The 9,171-nt window shown below is 52.6% G+C and overlaps 1 pseudogene across 1 annotated transcript; it reads right to left on the bottom strand.

The window, feature by feature from the left end:
- Positions 1–4,732: 4,732 nt before the first annotated feature.
- LOC309619640 (dipeptidase 2-like) lies at positions 4,733–9,171 on the bottom strand (annotated as a pseudogene). The gene is made up of 9 exons: positions 9,045–9,171; positions 8,611–8,740; positions 8,248–8,389; positions 7,879–7,946; positions 7,583–7,758; positions 7,133–7,217; positions 6,389–6,464; positions 5,599–5,740; positions 4,733–5,498 (listed from the first exon to the last, which is right to left on the bottom strand). The product of its transcript is annotated as a dipeptidase 2-like (transcript).

Here is a 9,171-nt window from a genome sequence, read left to right as displayed (position 1 = left end):
GTGCACGTGGTGATGCGGAGAGAGTGGGGTGATGTGAGACAGCACGGAAGCGCTGCACCCTCTCCCCACACCTTGCCCTATGCACCCCTTCCATCTGGAAGTAAACTATTTCTCTGAGCTCCGTCAGCTGCTCTGGCAAATCAATGGAACCCGAGTGGGGTGCGGGGCGTGGGAACCTCTGATCTCTACCCAGTCGGTCAGAGGCACAGGTGACAACGTGGACTTGATATTGGCTTCTGAAGTGAGGGAGGAGGGACAGTCTTGTAGGACTGAGACCCTAACCTGCGGGAGCTGATGCCATCTCCAGGTAGACAGTGTCAGAATTAAATTGTAGGTCACCCTGAGAATTGCTTGGTGGTATGGGGGAAACCCTCTCCCCACACACTGGAATTGGTACCAGCATCAGTAGGTCCATGCCCTCGTAGCGCTCAGGCTGGGACCTGAGCTTCCAACACTGTCCCTCCTCATCACCCTGCCACATCAGCGCTTCTCAAGTTTTTCTGGGCCCCACCACACGGCCTGCGGGATCTTAGTTCCCCGACCAGGTGTCGAGCCTGCACCCCTTGCAGTGGAAGCACAGAGTCTTAACCACTGGAGCACCAGGGAAGTCCCAGCGCTTCTGAACTTTAGAGGGCGTCAGAATGACCTGGAGGGCTTGGTAAGGCACAGGTTGCTGGGTGGAACCCCCTGAGTTTCTGATTCTAGGTCTTGCAGTGAAGCCTGAGAATTTTCATTTCTTATTTATTTATTTATTTATCTATTTATTTATTTATTTTTAGCTGTGTTGGGTCTTCGTTTCTGTGCTAGGGCTTTCTCTAGTTGTGGCAAGTGGGGGCCACTCTTCATCGCGGTGCGCGGGTCTCTCACTATCGCGGCCTCTCTCTCTCGTTGCGGAGCACGGGCTCCAGACGCGCAGGCTCAGTACTTGTGGCTCACGGGCCTAGTTGCTCCGCGGCATGTGGGATCTTCCCAGACCAGGGCTCGAACCCGTGTCCCCTGCATTAGCAGGCAGATTCTCAACCACTGCGCCACCAGGGAAGCCCCCTACCTCCTTCTTGTCTTTCAGCCTCCAGTCCATCATCTGTTTGGGATTTATCCTAAACTTGGTGGGAAGCCATTGCAGGGTATAAACAGAGAAGTGGTGTTAGCAGAGATGCCTTTTTCAGACACCATACTGGCTATTGTAAGAGAATAGACAGGAGGGGGCAGGAGTAGATTTGGGGAGACTCATTAGGAGACTGGCTTTGTGCACAGTGGTGGCCTTGGAGATGGAGTAAAGCAGGCAGGTTAGAGTCATATTTGGAAGGTTAGTGATGGCTTGGAGGTGAATAGGAGTTAGTGATGAATTGGATGTGGGGATTGTGGGTTAAGGATGTGTAATTGGGTAAATGGAGGTGCTACTTACTGAAATGGGAAAAATTTTCTCCCCACATATTGGCCTGATAAACACCTTCTCACCCTTTAGACCTTAAATCAGAGATTCTTTCTTTTTTTATTTTATTATATTTTATTTTATTTCATTTTTATTTGGGCTGCGATGCCATCTTGCAGAATCTTAGTTCCCCAACCAGGGATTGAACCCAGGCCCCCTGAACTGGAGGCACAGGGTCCTAACCACTGGACCACCGGGGAATTCCCAGCAGAGATTTTTTCTTTCTTTTCTTTCTTTTTTTAATATAAGTTTTAATTAATTGATCAATTAATTAATTAATTTATTTTTGGTTGCGTTGGGTCTTCGTTGCCGCGCGTGGGCTTTCTGTAGTTGCGGCGAGCAGGGACTACTCTTCGTTGCGGTGCACGGGCTTCTCACTGCAGTGGCTTCTCTTGTCGCGGAGCACGGGCTCTATGCGCACGGGCTTCAGAAGTTGTGGCGCATGGGCTCAGTAGTGGTGGCTCGCAGGCTTAGTTGCTCCGCGGCATGTGGGATCTTCCCGGACCAGGGAGCAAACCCGTGTCCCCTGCATTGGCAGGCAGATTTTTTTTTTTTTTTTTTTTTAACATCTTTATTGGAGTATAATTGCTTTACAATGGTGTGTTAGTTTCTACTGTATAACAAAGTGAATCAGCTATATGCATACGTATATCCCCATATCCCCTCCCTCTTGCGTCTCCCTCCCACCCTCCTGATCCCACGCCTCTAGGTGGTCGCAAGGCACTGAGCTGATCTCCCTGTGCTATGCAGCTGCTTCCCACTAGCTAGCTATTTTACATTTGGTATTGTATATATGTCAATGCTACTCTCTTACTTCGTCCCAGCTTACCCTTCCCCCTCCCCATGTCCTCAAGTCCATTCTCTACGTCTGCGTCTTTATTCCTGCCCTGCCCCTAGGTTCATCAGAACCATTTTATTTTTTTAAATTCCATATATATGTGTTAGCATACGGTATTTGTTTTTCTCTTTCTGACTTACTTCACTCTGTATGACAGACTCTAGGTCTATCCACCTCACTACAAATAATTCAGTTTCGTTTCTTTTTATGGCTGAGTAATATTCCATTGTATATATGTGCCACATCTTCTTTATCTATTCATCTGTCAATGGACAGTTAGGTTGCTTCCATGTCCTGGCTGTTGTAAACAGTGCTGGCAGGTGGATTCTGAAGCACTGCGCCACCAGGGAAGTCCCCAGAGATTATTTCTTAAGGGAGACCCTCCTCAACCCCCATCAGTCTCTTCCCCGTTGACATAGACTCCCACAGCCTTACGTAACTGCTCCTTCGTAGCACCATACACAGTTTTAATTTCACACATATTTGTAAGTTCCCTTTCTATAACCCTCCATTCTATTGAACCTTTCCCTCCTGCCTCATCATTTTATCTCTAGTGCCTACCAGTGCTTAGCATATCTTAGGGGCTCAGTAAGCGTATGTTAAATAAATAATTGGAGACAGAGGACAAGGCTTAGGAGGGAAGATCAAGGCTTTGTTTTCTACATGTTGAGTAGAAGTTGCCCTTAAGACATCCGAGTGGGGATGTGTTTTGAGCAGTTGGTGTGAGGTTGGGATGCCTTTGGAGATGATCATGGCCAATATTTTAAACCATGGGAGTGAATAAATTTGTGAGGGAGGATGTGTGAAATTAGAAGGGAAGAGGGCCCACGACTAAGGAGCAACCTCCACATGTGAGGGGAGGAGGTGAAACCAGCAAAAGAGACTGAAAAGCAGGGGTAGAGAGGAAAACTGGGAGAGTGTGCGGTCGACGAACCCAGGGAGGAGAGAGACCAAGGAAGACGGGAGGCTCAACCATGCCATGTGCTGCTAGCAAAACAAGATTGAGGACAGGTCAGTGTCTCGTAGATTGAGCAACTTCGAGGTAATTGGTGACTTTAATCAGAGCAGTTTTGGGAGAGTGGCAGAGGGGGGAGGCCAGGCCGGAGTAGGCTGAGGAGTAAAAAGTTAGTACCTCTGAGAAGAGCATCCTTGGCAAGCTTTGTAGTTTTTAGAGGGGACCATGTTTGCTTAGAGTAAATAAATTAACAGTTATCTCTGGGACATGGGATTTTGATTTTCTTCGTTTTACTCCTGTTGCTCTACCTTCAAAATATTTTTAGAATGTGACCACTTCTCACCACCTCCCCTACTATCTCTCCATCCTGAGCCACCATCATCTCTGACATCGGTGACTGAAGAGCGTTCTAACTGATCTGCCTGTGTCTACCGTGGCCCCCACAGTCTGTTTTTCGTACAGCAGTCACCGTGATCATGGGGGATGTGATCAGTCACGCCACTCCTCTCCTTAAAACCCTTCACTGGCTCCTATCGTGAAGAGCTAACAAAGCCCGCAGAGCGTCCTACAGGGCCATTCGGGGTCTGACCACTGTGTCCTATCTGCTTACTGCTCTCCATCCATTGTGTATCTGAATTCCATTACTCTCTTCTCCTTTCTGTGCCGCAACCACAGTGGCCTCCTTACTGTTCTTCTAACACACCAGACAAGCTCCTGCCCCAGGGTCTTTGCACTGCCCCTTTCCTCTCCTGTGCACTCTTCCACTAGATACCATCTTGGCTAACTCAAATCTCTGCTCAGATGTCATCTTCTCATTGAAGCTTATCTGGGCTTCTCTATTTAAAATTTTAACCTATGGGGATGAGGTGGGGGGGAAATGGGTGAAGGTGGTCAGAGGATACAAACTTCCAGTTACAAGACAAATACGTTCTGGGATGTAATGTACAGCATGGCAACTATGGTTAACAGTACTGTATTTTATCTTTTTAAATTTTATTTATGCATTTATTTGTTTATTTTTGGCTGTGTCGGGTCTTCGTTGCTGCACGTGGGCTTTCTCTAGTTGCGGTGAGCGGGGGCTCTTCTTCGTTGCGGTGCGCAGGCTTCTCATTGTGGTGGCTTCTCTTGTTGCGGAGCACCGGCTCTAGGCGCGCGGGCTTCAGTAGTTGCGGCATGTGGGCTCAGTAGTTGTGGCACACGGGCTCTAGAGCGCAGGCTCAGTAGTTGTGGCGCACGGGCTTAGTTGCTCCGCGGCATGTGGGATCTTCCCGGACCAGGGCTCAAACCCATGTCCCCTGCATTGGCAGGTGGATTCTTAACCACTGCGCCACCAGGGAAGCCCTACATCTCATTATTAACTCAATGTATTAACTCAATCTTGGCTATAATTAGTGCAGTTGCTATTATCATTAATGAACTGGGGGAAGATGCGGTGGTTGTCTAAGTAGCCTGAACCGATTAGAGAGGAAGTCCCTGAGGAACAGGGGAGGAGGTGTGCCCACATCCAGAGCAGTCTAGCCATTGGAGGTCCATGGCCCATTAAGTAGCCTGAGATTCTGGGCTCTGTGCAAATAGGTACAAAGATCATTTGTGATCTAGGCATGTTCTCTTCTTGGGCATCTGAACCAGAATTCCCTGAAAGATCCCCAGGTGTGCTCAGTGGGTCAGGATGTGGATTGAGGTGAGCTACACAGAGGGAACCGAGTAAGGTCCACACTCCCGCAGTCAGAGCCACCCACTGTCTTCTTCCAGTGCTGAGCCAAGCCACCTGGGTTTCCTCAGGCCACTGCCAACAGGTCTTCCTTGAGTGTCCGGTGTCTAAACTGCAGGGTCCCCCACCAAACCCCAGTATTGGGAGCCTGCACCACAGACCCCACCACGGAGAAGGACACTCGTGCTGATTCCATTTCAAAAACACTTATTTTCAGGAAATGTTTGTGCTCGCATGCAAGGAAACTTTGTGGGATATCTGTGGCTGCCAAAGTGACATCTGGCAGGATTAACTGGATCACCAGAGCCAAACAATGAGGACTGGGAAGGCAGCAATAACTGTGAGGCCTGGGCCCATGTGGGGGCAAGATTTTGAGAATGACCACTTAGGTGACAAAATGGGATTCCCACGAACCGCAGCTCTGGTCTGGAGCCAGTTTCTGGTCTGGAGCCAGATCCTCTCTCTGATGCAGACGTGGGAGGACGGAGCGGCAAGAGCTGCCCAGCTGTTCATCTGGGAACTCATCCTCCAAGGGACTCTGTCCCTCGTTCTCCTCCCGTACCTGGAGGCAGAAGTCAGCGGGCAGCACCTCTCACAGCACCCCCACGTACACTTGCTCAGACCACCTGCTCAGAGCTCCTCTTTTGCCCAGCCCAGCATACCTGTTGCACCTGTCTGAAGATGAAGACCCGCCGCACGTTTCCTCGAAGCACACCCCAGAGCTCTTCCTCATTCCAGCCATGCCTCAGCAACTCCTCTATCAGTACCGGGTATATGGACACGTCCTCCAGCCCCTGCGGGAACCCTTGTGGCCGCCAGCCAGCCAGCTATTGGGTCTCAGACCTGTTCCCTGGTCCTGAGTCAGAACCAAAGCCCTGTGTGTCCAGGATCCACTGAACCCCAGCCCTGGTCAGATATGGAAAATGGAGACTTGGAGAGAGTAAATGATTCACTCCTGCTCTTCATCCTTCAGAGGAAGGCCCCAAAAGCGCCTCGACTATTCGTCAAAAGTCATTGAATTGTACTGTTAAGATCTATGCCTTTCACTGAATGCAATTTTTGCCTCCATTTATAAAGAGAAGAAAAGCTTTTTAAGAACTGGGTTGAGCCCCCCCCTGCATGCACAGACCCAGCTGCAGGCAGAGAAGATGGTCAGCCCAGCCCAGACCTTGCTAAGAGTCTGCTCAGAGGCCGTGGGTCTGCTGGCACTGGATGGGCGCAGATGCTGGGCAGATGAGCTCTGTGTGGTGTTTTAGACAAATATGATGACGTAGAGTAGGGCCAAACAGGAGAGCCCAGGAAGCAGACCCTGGGAGAGGGGAGATACCAGTTGGGCCAGCACACCTGAGGCTATGGTCAAGGCCATGAGGACCACAGTGTGGTGGGCACGGTGGCTGTGAACGCCCCACTGCTGCCCAGCCAGCCCGAGACAAGCCACGGGGAAGCACTCACCGGCCAGCCCCGTCATAACCTCCGCCAGTCCCGATGAACTTGCATCCAGTGACTGCCCTGATGTGGTCGAAGTGATCTGAAGAATGGGAAGTCAGCAGCGTGGGGCTTCCAGGGCAGGGGTGGGGGTGATGACTGGCCTCTGTTGATTCCCCTTTTTGCAGCCTGGAGGCCAAACAGGCCAGTTCCTTCGTGGCCTGGCACCGAGAGTACCAACTAGAGGGCCCTGAGGTTTGATCTGAAGTGATCCCAGCTGGCTCTAGACTGGACTTCAGATTTGGAGTGGACCCCAGAGCCCCCTGTTTGGGCCATTTCCCACCCACGATTCACCCTGCCTCCCAGTCTCCTTGAGAACCTGTGGGGGCTCCTTTCCCCGGGTGTGGAGGATGAGAGAGGAACAAGAGTACAACTGATGGAGACCCCAGAGACCTAAGGAGCTGTCCAGTCCCTTGGCCAGAGGTAGGGGCAGTGCGCTTTAGGAGCCCCTGCAGAGGCACAGTTGGGCAGCACCCGGGCTCTGTGTCTGACAGCCTCCCTGATACCCATCAGTATCGCAGTTCTGATTCCGTGGCTCCAGTTCCACATGGCACCAAGGTGCTGTGTACCGTCCATTATTGGGTTCTTGGGAGCTGTACCTATTGCCAACAGGTGGGGCAAACCACTGGGGCTCTTCTGAAGTCCTCCCCAAGTTTGGACCCAGCTTCAGCTCCAAATCAGAGTTTTCAGAGAGCCCAGGGTGAGGCTCACCTGCCACAGTAGGCACGCTGGCTAACGGGTTGCACTGCAGCACCTGCACGGACAAGGGCACCATCGCGATGCCACCGTTCTTCTTCTGCAGGGGCGGACCGGTGGACAGGCAGCTTGGCCCCCAGCACGCCACCTGCCTGTTCACGCGCTCGGGCCCTGTGAGGAAGGCGTTGAGGGCAGAGTCGCCTCCTCTCTGGGTTTGTGTGAATGGAGGAGCCGCAGCCCTGGTCTGGGTGGTGTCTTGGCCCTGGGTTTCCGGGTTTGGAGGAGTCTCTTACCACCTAGACCCCCACCTAGGGCTCAAGAGTTCAGGGGCTGTGGACCGTGGGTTTTGGGGGCAGAAGGTATTTAACCTGGGGTTTGAGGAAATTGAGGGAGAAGAGGCTCAGGTTCAAGGGCTCCCGGTTTGAACCTCTTGCTTTAGGTTTGAGGGCCAGGGCAGTCTCTCACCAGAAGCTGCAGGATATCATCAGGAACATTCCGAGTGTTCTTGCACACACCCCGGGCAGCTGAGTGGGAGAAGGTGACAGCTGCCTGTGACACTTCTAGGGCTCGCCGTGCCACAGCATCGAGACGTGGGACAAGTCCACCATCATGCCCAGGCGGTTCATTTCTGCCACCACCTTCTGCAGGGACAGGATGGGGAGAGGGCATCAGGGCTGTATTTACCTTGTGTGCATTTATCTGTAGGGAACAGGCGGGGCTGGACATTCATGTGGGGCAGGGTATGGAACCCGGGTCCTTACCTCGCCCAAGCCGGTCAGCCGACTGACATTGCTGTAGAGGGTGGATACCCTTTGCTGAGCTCTGTGCCCTGCAGGATGGCCAGGAGGCAGTCTGACTGGTGGCCATGACTTGGCTACAAGAGCCTAGAAAGAGGTTCTGTGGAACCGTCTACACCTGCAACTCCCTGGTGAGAGAGGAGGGACCCAAACTGGGCTGTGCCTGGCAGTAGGAGGGCCCTTCTGGGGATTCAGTCTTGTTCTGCAAACCTCCATTCCCCTCCTCACCCCAGGTTCAGGGCCGGATCCCAGGGGTAAACTTGCTTTGGGCCCCAGCGTGATCTTGCGCAGATCCCTGCCTCACTGGGCCCTTACCATCTGCACTGCGCTCACTAGGGCGTGTTCCAGGTGTGGGTGAGTGTCACGTAGCGCACACCCCGCGCACAGAAGGTACGCAAGATGGAGAGGCTACTGTCCAGTGAGTGGCCGCCCTCCACACCAATGAGGCAAGCCAACTTCCGGGTATTGTTGCGAGCTGGGGGCAGGTAGGTCAGATGATTATTTCCAGAGGCAGGGGTAGCTTACTGAAGTCCCTAGCACCTACCACCACCAGTCTGTTTACCTTTTCTTTTTGTTTTTGGCCGTGCCGCGCAGCATGAGGGCTCTTAGTTCCCCCACCGGGGCTCAAACCCGAGCCCCCTGCAGTGGAAGCGTGGAGTCTTAACCTCTGGACCACCAGGGAAGTCCCCCGTCTACCTTTAACTGAGGCCACAAGCTCCAACTCAGAATAGGAGGCACACATGAGGCGGATGAGGTCAATTTGCTGCAGGGTGAGGCGCACAGCATCCCGTTCGTGGGTCTGGCGTGGGACGTAGGCTGAGCAGAACTGAGGGAAGGCCAGGGCTTGGTTTGGGCTTTGGCACTCCTTGGGCTTCTCATAGCCTCCTCAGCTGGCACAGCACTCACTGTGCCCAGAAGTCACATGGAATGCGTTGCTGTTGCTGTGGTACTTGGATGCCCGTCAGGTTGGCTCACTGTGACCCCTGTAGCCCCCAGCATCCATGGCATGGCACTTTCTAGGTCACTATGGTAACTTAGTTCCAATGTGACTAAGCTGTGGTCTCTGAGGCCCCCAAACTGCCCCACGTTCCCCAGCAGCCATGGTGGCACCTTGTGTGTCCCTTTGGTACCTGGGCTCCCACGAGACCGTCTTTCAGCCTGTCCAAGCTGGTCTGGCCGTGGCTGAAATTGCACAGATTAACATCCTGGAGCCCATTGTGGTACAACTGCCTCAGGACCAGGGGCATGTCGTTGTGG

This window comes from Balaenoptera borealis (assembly GCF_965194805.1).
Source record: "Balaenoptera borealis genome assembly, chromosome: 21".
Classification (NCBI taxonomy): Eukaryota; Metazoa; Chordata; class Mammalia; order Artiodactyla; family Balaenopteridae; genus Balaenoptera; species Balaenoptera borealis.
This window is presented reverse-complemented; position numbering and strand designations above follow the sequence as displayed.